The sequence below is a fragment of the Notothenia rossii genome, assembly GCF_949606895.1.
Source record: "Notothenia rossii genome assembly, chromosome: 8".
In the NCBI taxonomy this organism is placed as follows: Eukaryota; Metazoa; Chordata; class Actinopteri; order Perciformes; family Nototheniidae; genus Notothenia; species Notothenia rossii.
The window spans coordinates 21743843-21756730 of NC_136906.1; the positions used below are offsets into that span (position 1 = coordinate 21743843).

General features: G+C 40.8%; 1 long non-coding RNA gene across 2 annotated transcripts in view; it reads right to left on the bottom strand.

The window, feature by feature from the left end:
• Positions 1–8039: 8039 nt before the first annotated feature.
• LOC307017085 overlaps positions 8040–12888 on the bottom strand; it is a 33146-nt gene continuing 28297 nt past the window's right edge. Inside the window, exons 4-5 of one of the 2 annotated variants that reach the window (XR_013802012.1) lie at positions 10485–10586; positions 8040–8784 (exon numbers count right to left, since the gene is read on the bottom strand). This is a non-coding gene — a long non-coding RNA (uncharacterized lncRNA). The remainder of the gene's footprint in view (positions 8785–10484; positions 10587–12888) is intronic. The other variant, XR_013802011.1, reaches the window with a different exon arrangement.

Here is a 12888-nt window from a genome sequence, read left to right on the forward strand (position 1 = left end):
GTTACAGCGCCCATCGTACAGGGCAAATGCAAAATGTTGCCGCCGGCCCGGGGTGCAAAGGGTGTTTACTTTGTTCAATTATTGTAAATGTTTTACATCAAGGGCAGAAAATTAGGCAGAATAAAAATAATTTTAATTTTCTTTTATTAATTTTTTTTTTCTCCCAGCGCAGCGCCCCTCCAGATCTGGCGCCCTAGGCGACCGCCTAGTTCGCCAGTGGGAAGGGCCGGCCCTGGGTCTATCCAGTGAGATGTTATCCCGAGGAAGCTTCTGTTGTGGACAGACCAAATGTCTGCGGTGGTCGAGATGTATTCCGGCCCCTCAAATGTTTTCTTTAGCTCGCTATCCATTTTGGTATATTCTTTCTCCAGGTAGTTGGAAAACGTTTTGCGTCCCGTGTGCCGCCCGGACATGGTATCATGCTTACTAGCTCCCTGAAAGCGGGTGACTCCACTGTAGAAATAGCCTGCACGTGTTCCACAACATACCGTGCAATGGCTTTATCCACTTTCACCTGACTAGCAGTCCCTCGGTTGAAATCCAGCCGCTGTTGCTTGGGTGGAGGTGGAGGTGGGGTGGCGTCGGATGGCTCTGGGTCTGTGGTCTTAACTAATAGCTTCGTCCCAGCATGTTGTTTTTGCAGATGTTTTAACAGATTGGAATTGCTGTTTTGAGCAGTAGATAGGATCTTTGACCCGCCAAGACACAACTTACACTTAACTAACACATTCTTTTCTTTATGCTCGAGAAAAGTAAAATAGTGAGCATATCTCCATGCGAAGAAACTCGACTTGTGCTCCGCCGTCGCCATGATAGTATTGTTAGTAGGCTAACTAAACACAAACACGCCCACAAAGCGTCTCCGCATGTGACACAGGAAGTATCTAAGTACATTTACTCAAGTACTTAAGTACAGTTCTCATCTCTGTTCGCCTCGCTGTTGGCGCCGCTCACCAACGTCTGGGAGCCGAGACTATATACAAAAAATAACGAAGTAACGCACCATGTAGTAACGGTAACTGCGTTACTGAATTAAAAAAATAACGCGTTAGAGTACCAGTTACTGCCAAAAATAACGGCGTTACAGTAACGCGTTACTTTGTAACGCGTTAGTCCCAACACTGCAAATATTTCACACCAAAAAACACAGAAATATCCATGAAATAAACATACAGTAGGCTATAAACAATTAAAGGGATGATTGGGAAGGCATTAAAAATGTAAATATATTTTAAATAATAAAACAATCCCACCAACACAGCTATCTACAGGAGAAGAGGGAATTCTCTCCACTAAATGTGAATGCCCATGCGGAGAATAGAAATGCAGTCATGCGGCTGCATGAGCCATCTTTGCCATCCACAATTTCAGCTGCACTGACACCCCCTGTCAGTGGAAGAAGCCAAAGGCAGCTAAACGTACGCATTCAGTGGAGGAGCTATTTCCTCCAACCAATAACTAATTTAACCCGCTGACAAGAGAGCCCACCTCCGAAGATCGTGACTGGCTGAGGGACAGACTCGGGGGCATGTTCTCAGGGATTTCTTGGCTTCTCTCCCCCGAGCCAGAAGAGGAACACTATAGCTTGGAAACACTTACTGTTCCTGAAATTATCAAATGTGTTGGGCATCAGGGACCTGAGGCAATTGTGGCAAGCATGGCATTGTCTGAAGAGCAACAGAGGGCAATTCAGGTGGCTACCACTGGTCAGCGAACCAACCCAAACTGGCATTTGTTCAGGAAAGGAAGGTTGACTGCCAGCAACTTTGGAGCTGTCCTGAGGTCAAAGCGTGTGACTGCTTCCCTTATTGCCAGGGTGCTAGGGCAACAACAGGCCCTTGATGGTGTTTTGTCTGTACAGTGGGGGACTATGAATGAATGTTAGGGCGTCAGGGCATTCACCACTGCAACCCAGATGCAGGTCCATGAGTCAGGATTGTTGGGGACATCTCCAGATGGTCTGGTAGGGTCTTCCACTGGGCTGGAGGTTAAGTGTCCCTACGGAGCCAGGGAAATGACAATTAGTTAAGCATTGCAAATCAAGGGCTTCTATGTCAGTAAGGAAGGAGAAACATTCAGCCTGCATGAGGAACATCCTTACTGGCACCAAGTGCAAGGTCAGCTTCACCTCACTGCAAGGAAGAAGAAGAAATAAAAAAATTGTGAATCGTTTTTAAATTTACATTTACTCGCCTTTCCAATGTTGTGGTTGTTAGAGTGTTAGGTTTCCTGTCAGCTCGTCTGTTGGGAAGATATAAAATATAGTTTCATGGAAGTAACACCGTCACATATACTGTAAGAGCATTAAGACATACAGTACATAGGCTAAAACAAAACATCTAAAGATATAACCTTGCACTTTGATAAGTCTCGTGAACATTTTCACTAATTTGACATTTTTATAGATGAAAATTGAACTAAAGAAATAAATGGTATATTAATCCATATTGAAAATAGGTGTCAGCTGCTACACTAATTATAATAGTTATATTTCTTAATTAATTAAGATAAGATATTACTGTATTGATCCCAATTTGGGAAATGTTTGTGTTGCAGCAGCATAACAAGAAAAACAAAATATAAGTTATTATATATACAAAAGTATGTGAGGGATGGAATATTAAATTGAATATAAATGTAAAATGTACATGTGATTTTACGTCCAAGAGAAGCTATGGAGCAGAGAGTTCTCTGCCAGCCAGAGGTGATTTGTTATTAGTTCAATATGTCAAACTGATTTCCCTGACTACAATCTTTAGTTACATGGTGAAACGTTATGCTGCTTGTACTAATTAGACTTATCATATAAGCCCAACAGGTTTTAATAGGATGTATTCATTATCTTTACTTATGTTGCGGTCTTTTCAGCAGCGCCATCTCTAAAACGGCGATACAGTCACTACCCATCATTTACATTTCACCGTGACATGGACAAAAATGTAACGTCAGCTTACCTCATGGCACGAATCCAGACTCTCCTTTGGAAAACATTGGCCGGGAAACGATAGAACAAGCACGTTTCATGCGAAGACCTGTGGCTGCAACCCGGAGCAAAGCAACAAACCATTGCGTAGCTAACTAGTAGCGCTAGCTTTAGCTAATGTTAGCTAACGAAACGAACTGCCGAGTAAAATTGGAAAACACTGGTAATTAATTATTCTATAATTTGTAAAACTACGGTGTTAAAAACTACAATTTCAAAAATACAGATTCTAATGGTCAGATATAGATATACAGATACTAAAGAGGCATGTACTTGCTTTCAAGCAGAACACAGGGGAAAACAAACTTAGCGGGAGTGTTTACGTGTTCGGCGTAATGACGTACAACGGCCTCGACAATTTCTGTAGTCCTATTCAGCCACTCGTTTTTCAGACACGTAAACTCTTCAAAAGTCACCAGTGGGCTCACTGCTGATGTATTTAATGTCGTAGAACAAAACGTGATTTATCTCTTAAATTTGTGTCAACCACAGACCTTATTTCAAGCTATTTTCCAAAACCCTATAGAAAAAATGCATTGCTTTTTGACGAAGGAACCGGAAGTGCTAAAAATGCTAACTTACTTCCGGGTTTTTGGACGCGTCACTGCAGTTCGGGATTTGGAGAAGGCGGGAGTTGAACTCTGACGTCACTGTCGAGCCGTTAGAGGCCGACTCCGCCTACTAAGGGCTTCTCGGCAACTCTGCAGAATGCTATGGGTGACGTCACGGACCATACGTCCATTTATATATACAGTCTATGGATTCACTCGGAGGTCCTGTGAGTCACAGCAGAGGCCACTGGATGGACGTCAAAATGGCATGAATTAATTATTTGACTCAACAAATGGACTGTAAAGAAGGACCAAGGGTTTATCTTTGTGAGGGAATTGTTAGAGGTTATTGGTGGTGACTTTATGCAATTAGTTCATATTTTAGAAAGCTTTCACTTTCAATAAAAGGTAATGCCTGGTTCTCAGCTTTCTCCTGGTCACAGGAATAACCCTTCACACAGAGGAAACAGAGTTGAATACAAATACCTGTGGCAGTTCCATAAACCCAGCAAAATGAAAGCTCTAAAATTCAATGTATTGTGACTAACAGTCAGACGGCTTTTCTTTGTCCTTCTTTCCGCTTCTTGTTTTAGTAGTATATATGACAGTATTGCTCACAGAAGTACTCTTTGTGACCTTTATCGCAGCATTTACTAGTGTCAAATAATAAAGTCAAACAGAACGGTTATAAAAGCTGATTTACAGTCAAATAAATATAATATAGTTAAAGGTGAGGTAGGTAATTTTGGAGAAACCAGCTTGAGTGTGCAAGAATTTGAAAATACACAGCCGGAAAAAGTCTGCCACTTCCTTGCAGAGCCCCTCCTCCAACACACACGAACGCGCACATGACCAATGAGGGCACGAGATAAGTTTGTGCACAGATGGAAGGCTGACAGGCAGGTAGGCCATCCAGTTATTTTAGCCGGGCCGGCTACAATGACTGGTCGTGCTTTTTACAGTACTACGGCTTCCACAGATGAACTTTTTTAATGAATTTTTTGTCAAAGAACTTAAGATATTCATTGCTATCGGGATGTTAAGAGCATTCCATGGAATATAACAAAAAACGCATCTTGAGCCGGTTTCCCAAACTTACCTACCCCACCTTTAAGTGCAAGACATTGAAAAGGAGTTAAGGAGTCAGCTGTGTGTTCCAAATGTCAACTAAACAAACAGATGAACCAATAAAGGCTCTAAAGTTTCAAAGAATGTGAAGTACAGCAAGCCCCAAGAAGAAATGGGAAGAAAATAAATTAAGTGAAATAAGTAAATATAGAGCAATTGATCTAATATTGATCATCTGTATTTAAAAGACAGGGCTTCCCTATTGATTGCTTTATGTCAGTGTTGACGCATTAATGAATAATCTTATATTTTATTAATTGAAAATGTACTGCTTTTAAGGTGAAAGGTGTTGAAGAACTAATTATTCTTAGCTCTGAGTTTCACTCTTTTCATCTTATTGATAATTTTTCCGGTTTTACGGGCCCCACATGTGCTTTTTGTTTCACTCTGAGTGTCTCTGCATCCTCATTTCAAGCAGCAGTCAGCGTTTTCAGTATTAAAGCTTTGATAGATCCACTATGTGCTACCTGCTTAGCATCAGAAGGCAGGTTCACGATGTGAGCGAGCTGACTGGGGAACAGAGATGCATTTAGCCAGATATTTCCCTCAGGAGTTGGTGGAGTCAAAAACAAAGCAAGAAGGAGAGTGAATATTGGATTTACATTCGTCAGGTGGCCAGAAACATGACTCCTAATGAGAATAAGACTGACTATTGAGTCCGGAGTCTCCTCTGTGATGAGGTTCAGGCAGCAAAGCAACTTTAATTCAGTTAAATGTTAACGGTTACGATCCATCTCGATATTTAAATCACTGTGGACCCTTTGTGTGTTAAACCAAGACTATGAGGTTTCCCGCTCCTTAACCAAGTGCATAAAGATAACCATAAAAGTATAATAATGTGGTTGTCACTACGAGAAAATGTTGTAAAGCAAAGTCAGATATTTGAATGAAATACAGCAAGCAGTATATCATCTTAATTGGTTAATACGTTGGCTAACAAGTATGCAATATCTACTCCAGGAGTTAATATGTCAATGTTATGTTTTCAACTTGTTTTTCATATATAAATCGTAAATGATCTGTATTAGCTAGAGTTATTCATCGAAGCTATATGATGTACACTGAAGGCAATTGTATGGCTGTATATTTCCTCCAAACATTCTCGTTGTCAGACATATTTCCTCAACTGTAACTGTGTCTTGATCTAACAACACTACAACGCCATATTGACACTTCAACAACAGGATGTCCTTTGCACAGAATAAAGCCAGTGTGTGTTTCGATAAACCTCCATAAATGCTGCCAATAAGCTCTTCGCTGCTGTGTCAGCCGGAGTGAGAGGAGAGGGGATGCTTCTGTTGCCATGTTGGGAGCACTAACACTCACTCTCCCACTATGGATGTGGTCGCACCGATCTTCTCTCTCCCCTGCCGGTTTAATTATTGCAACCCCAGGGATTATTTGTGTGGTTTCGGAAAAATGTACACTCAGCTGGGAGCTTGAACAAGATTAAACCTCGACAGTTCGATGTAGAAGTATGTATGTTTGTACATTTTGATCACTTTACAGAATGTGACTCACCATCTCAAGTGTAAAGGGAATGATACGTTTCCTCTTCAAATAAATGACATGTGAAATTTCTTAGCTCAGATTTACTATCAGCTGTCATCCTAAGGAGCATTAGCCAGGCTCATGAAATCCTTAGCAGAGAGGAGAAAGCTCCACTTGTGACAGCAATTAAAACACATTTATATTATGCGATCAAGCCACCTGAAAGAAATTCTAATATTTACGTAAAGAGTCAGACACTCAGCGGCTCGGTGGATCCACTGCTCCTCCTGTATTAGCATCATAGATTAGCATAAACATCACTGGAGACGTTTCATCTGCAGATTTCAAGGAGATGATATTCAGCCCATCGAAGGAAACATCAGACCCACATCTTGGAGGATGTTTGGAATTTAACGGACTGTAAAGTGAGATATTGCTTGGAAACTAAGATGTCCTAGGATGTTCACAAAGACAGAATATCGTTTTTAATTCCTTCTAAATACTGTAGATTGGCAAAAGTTTGCAAAAGAGAAGTCTTACATTATAGGCAGAAGCAAATTGGTTCAGCATAAAGACTGGGGGGGAAATAAACTGAATCCATCTACCGGACCCTCAGAAGCTTATTTACTGTATCATTAACATCTGACATCTTGTTTCTTTCATCTCTGGGAACTGAAATGTTAAGGTGTTTGCCATTCTAGAATTTTTTTACAAGGGATTTGTTGGGGGGCTTTGATGCTGATAGCTGTTATTGAACGTTCACTGTATTTATGCAACACATGCATTTGAACCGCTTAAAAACTTGGTTTCATTGGGAAACAAATGGAAAGTGGTGTTTGTAGTACCAACAACTAGCACCACACCAGATTAAAAGTTTTTCTCTAAATATGATCAGAGGAGGAATAGAAAGTCCTGTGTGTCAATGGTAAAGCTTTGAGCAACTATTTGAGAATGGATGTGTCCACATTACAAAATCTTTTCACAGCCTTCACATACTGCTGAATATGCAGAAATATTCAATTAGAATCTCAGCAAGAGTGTGTGTGTGTGTGTGTGTGTGTGTGTGTGTGTGTGTGTGTGTGTGTGTGTGTGTGTGTGTGTGTGTGTGTGTGTGTGTGTGTGTGTCACCAGAACCTCAAGAGGTGAAGGGAGCTCCGAGGCTAAATGGGAAGTACATACACGTTCTCCCATTTTCAAGCTACTGAAAGTTGGACTATTTAATGAATGCGGCTATCTGAATGGAACTAAGAACAATGAAGCAGAGGTTAAGCTTTTAAGCCTTGTCTTCATTTGTCAACATCAACTATTTGTAGAGGAGAAGATCAGAACATGTATTCCAGGCACACAGGATGCATCTCATGTTTTTTCCTATTCTACCTCAGGCTGTTTGTTTGGATCAGATCTTCTTCACCTCTCTGAGTCATCTCTGTTAAAGGATACTCTCTGCTTTCAAGTCACTTCCATAAAGAAACTACAGTATTATTATAACCTGCAGCAGTCAATATGTTTAGTTTTGCCGTTGAAAAATACTTTTCCTGGGAAGCATCAGATGAGAGGTCCAAAAGAAAAGCCTTTAGTCCAAGTATTTGATTTCCATCCCTATGAAATTAGTCACCATGAAAATCAAGCTCTTTGTCATTGAAGAAGGTCTACCAAAAGGGCTCAAGGACATTCAATACAACACGGACAAAAGAACTAGTGGCTGACAACACAAACACAATCTGACACTTAAGCTTATTCAACACATTGAAAGCAAAACAATAATCTGCCATGTTCACTAACCCCTATCTATAAACTACTGAAGCAATAAACCCTGAATACTTGATTGTTAAAAAATAACAGTGTTTATTTACTAAATTATTCATTTACAAGCATTTTGAGAGCGGCATTTGTGTCACTAGCCAATACACAATCAAGTGAATGAAGTTAGCAGTTTAAATGGTTTTGTTAAGAGGACTTAAGAGGTTGAATCAGATTTCTGTGGCATGAAAAAGTCCTAATTTCCTTGACCAAATGGACTGCTGCTCCTGCATAGCAGAAAGGGAATATGTGGTGTAATTAAGAATTGAGGGATTAGGGGGAAACAGGGTGAAAAGTAAATGCAATTTGAATGTGCAAGAACTACAGCAGTAAGAAGCGATGAGATATAAAACAGGAAGAAATGTGGACAATATAACTGTGAGGAATATTCATAACATTTCTTGAAAGTAAAGAAATGTGTTTGGTACTGGAGTACAAAAACAAGACAACACAACAAAAAAATATGAGAAAGAAGAACATTTGGATTTCCATATCAAAACATGTATAAGGTTAAAAACTAAACAAGCAGCAAAAAATATCATCCATCTTGCGATAGTATCACACAAGCTAAACTGTGACGCCAAATCGGACTTGACTTTTTGTTTATTACTCATTCATAAAATGTTAGCATCTAACAGAGTAAAGATTATCCCTGCTAAACATCAGCATGTTAGTATTGGATGGTAAGTTGTTGCCATGCTACAAGCAAGCACTCATATCAAACAGCTCCTGAGAGCCCCTCCATACACAGCTTTCTTGAGGTTTGGCCTTCTTTTACTGTAGCATCACCCGGCCTTTGTCATATTCTCACGTCGGCCAATTTGAGAAGTGCTGGAAACAGAAAGGTTTCCGGATATTTGACCCAAAACAAATAACATCAAAGACATGTACTGCTCTCACTTAATGAAACCACTCTGCCGTTTCCTTTGAAAGAAAAGATCAATCACCTTCTGCAAATGCATTCTGCCCCTTTACGCAGAGAAAAGTCCATTTGCTTTATGACAACATATATCAAATTCACATAATCATTTAGCAGGAGTGAGACAACCAGTAAACATTAACTGAATATACGACAACACTGACTAACCATATTGAAGAGGCAGCAGACCTGAGAACAGAAATCCGTAGCACTGTTTCACTTCGCAGCAGGACATTAGGGGCGATCTGACCCAAACACATCAGAGAGAGCTTAAGCTGCGTTGTCTGACAAATACATACTGACAACAGCCTGCATGGAGATTATCCATGCTCAGCAGGATGGGACTGGAAAAGGTCAGCAACTATGATTACTTTCTAACACTGCTTCACCAAAGCACCTGTCACTGATGAGGCTGGACACAGAGGCACACTCTCAAGTTGTTTCTCAGTTAAGTGTTAAATCCAACCACACAGAATTGATCCCATGTTTTCCGTAAATGTGTTTATTTGGATTTAGTTTCCCCTCCAACATGTATGTTAGAAATGTAACATTCTCGGTGTGAAACCAACTCTTCACCTTTTATGCCTGCTACTATTTGAAACGACCATCCTCTCTGGAGCTCTTCTCTCTATATCTCTGTTTTCTTGAGCTTTTCTTTGGTGAGTCAGCCAGCACGCAAAGCCAGACACCAATACTTGATCAGTGTCCAAGCCTGCCTGCAGCTACCCAGCTCCACCAGCTGGTCGGGGCTGCATCAGCGTGGAGTGGGATGGAGAAGAGTGGAAGGGGCAATGCTAACGGGCTTCTGTAGGCTCGCTGCGTCCGATCTCTCCGGTGAACAGTCAGCCTCAGGTGGCAGGGCAAAGGCACGACAGGAATCCATCTCAAAATATCCCAAACACAAAGATTATAAATAAAAAACCGCTGCAGCTGAGGGACTGTGTGTCAGTAGAGAAGGTGTTGTTTGTTTGTGGAGTCCCGCGAGATGCTAAATGTGTTTAATCCCATGTGAGAAAATTTTAGAGAGCCCAGCATCTGCCACAGAAACTTCCTTCCTCCATTTTTCTCTGTCTCACCGTGGAATAAAGCAGTTAGTTCATTTCTGAGGAGAGCGTCAGACCCTTCACATTGTGACTTCCTCTGAGAGTTTTGTCCTGAGGCTTACAGCCAGATGAAACAATGACAGCCTCAATTTGTATCCTTATAACAATAAAACAAATACTGTATGACTACCGTTCAAATATAACATCATAATCCACCCGAAGGTTTATATTATAGGACTATATTATCATAAAAGAGTAGGAAAAATCTCAAGGTTTAAACATGAGACAATGCATGCATATAAAAGTCTGATAAATTGCCCTTAAGGTAAAATCTGTAGCTGGTTTTGGCCTTCAGGCCGTATGTTTGACCCCTTTGCCTTAAAGGGGTGCTATTATAGTTGTTTTGAGGTTGTTTGCATGCTTTAATGTTCAAAAGGGTCTTCATTTGTACTCATACTGCCTTTGCTACAGCACCTCTTTTCACCTCTGTCTGAATTAAGAGCCCAGTCTGCACTGATTGGTTAGCTGACTCTTTAATGATAGGTAAACAGCTTAGTAAAGTCCCTCACCATATCACGTACAATGTGTCGAAACTTCCAACCAGGGCCGGTCCGTAGCACTGGTGTTATAGATGTTCGCCTATAGGGCGTCAGATCTGGGGAGGCGTTGCGCTGGTAGAAAAAAAAAGTTGACCGTTGGTACTCATCCTAATTTTCGGCCTTGATGTAACAATATTCATAATTAAGTAAATGTAACACCCTTTTCACCCCGGTTAAACGTTTCATTTGCCCTGTACGATGGGCGCTGTAAGTGATGAAAATGGGGGATGTTGGCTTATCAGGCGCCAGCAGCTCACAGCCAAAGTGGGAGTGAGCGAGGGAGAGAGGGAGGGAGAGAGGGAGGGTGCACCGGTACCGGCGCTATTGTTATTAGAATCTGGAGCTAGCTGCGCTAACGGATATAAGAAGAAGATGTTTCTACAATAATGTGGAGGGAGAGTCCTATCCAGTCAGACTGAGAGGCTCAGTGAATTAAAGGACTTTCAGTGTTTAGATAGTTCACTTTAATCTAAGTTATCTCAGTGGGTCTCAAACGGTTTGGTCCCAATTTATGTAAACACATATTTCCAAGGCACACTTTTATAATTATTGGGATAAACAGGTTTGAAATCATTCCAATGTATACTATAGGACAGTAAACCAAAAATATCGTTTTAAACTGGAGAGATTAAAGAATATGTATAAATAAATCAATGTTAACAAAAATAAAATAAGTTATATTTATTTGTTATTGGCTATGGTAGGTTATTGGTTATGTTCATATACTTATTTGATTATTAAAATGTAAACCAATCTTTTTCATATGTAGGTGTTTTAGAGTTGTACCCCCTAGATCAGGTCTCTAGTAATTCTGCTCAAAGTGCACCAGATTGAAGCATTTTACTTTAAAATGTTAAAAAATACTCTTCCCGGGGGGGCATACCCCCGGACCCCCCTAGAGGATGTGACGTCCACCCCCAATTTTATTGTGTATTCCTTGGACACTCTATTGATCTTTATCTTTTCTATTATACGATTCTCTGGCTGGGGCACAGCTCAAATCTCGCCTAGGGCTGCAAATTGTCTAGAACCAGCCCTGCTTCCAACAGAAGTGCGAATGTTACGAAATTGTTTCCCCATGTCCAACGGAGGGAACTTTTGGATTATAGTCTTTGCAGACACTTTACATGCTAAAACAACCTTTATAACACACTGCAGGAAATGGGAATCCACAAAAAGCAGTAAAGGGAGACTTTAACCAAAGAATAAAGAATATAGAACAAAGTGTGTGTATACTTGTGTGTGTGTATCCAATGTATCAAAGTGAATATTTATATGGTTTCTGTTTGTGTTTAAACACAAGTGTGTAAGATTTAGTGTTGGATAAACCTGGCTTAGACTCCTGGAAGAAAGTCTGATAGTTGCTATGAAAGTTGAAACAGCAAGCTGGTGCTCGTTTGTTCTGCCAGCCAGTAAGTGTTCTCTGATTGTGACGAAAGTTTTTTGAGAAAAAAGAACTAATCTCATCTTGAAAAACAACAACAGCAGCGCCCAACAGAGTCATTTGTAGTCAGTTGTATGCTGTGAATCCCTCGACCCCCCATGACCTGAGGAGTCATGATAGCACAACACCAGGATGTTTGGAAGGATTCAACTCATTGTGGTGTTCAGTCAACAGAGCTGTCAGCTCGTACGTACATGTCCGACGAATCCTGCAGTGTGTGGTGGATTCCTCCCTCTTATAAAACAGCCACCCAATTTAACCAGAGAGTCAGGCTTGGCAGAGCTGAGCGGAGTTTGTGCAGCGTTGGTCCAAATGTGGGATCATGAAAAGGTTTTCAACAGATCTGAAATTTTACTTGGAGCGACGCTCTATGCTAAAATGGGCAGAGAGTTTGGACTGCAGAGACAAGTGTCAGTTTATCTTGAAAAATACTATGCATAAAGGGAAGGATTAAGCCAACAGTGCTATGATTACAATGAATCAGCCGCACAGCCAGGGGGCGCACAGCTGACTACATTTTTATGCAGCCTTTTTTTCTATCCTTTGGATTCAAACATTTCAGGCACCATCATGCCTTCCCAGGAACAAGTACCTGCTCTCTGCATTAGGGATCGGGTTCCATAGCATTTTGTCAAATTCAGATCGATTATAACTCTAATCTTTATTTGCAGAGAAGGCAGAAATGTTTTTTAGGTGGCCGACTGATACATCTTACAACCTGAAAATAAGATGAGCAGCAGACTATGCCATTTATCAAATTCCATTTACCTCCAGTGCATTGTATGGAAATTAACAATCAGATATTTAAAAACTTGAGCGAATTAAACCAAACATGCGCGGCTAGACGCCACTGAAAGCAAGAGGGAAGCAGCTCCAAAAACCAGGACACATTTAAATGTCATGATGAGTTGTGCTTTATTTTATACCTGT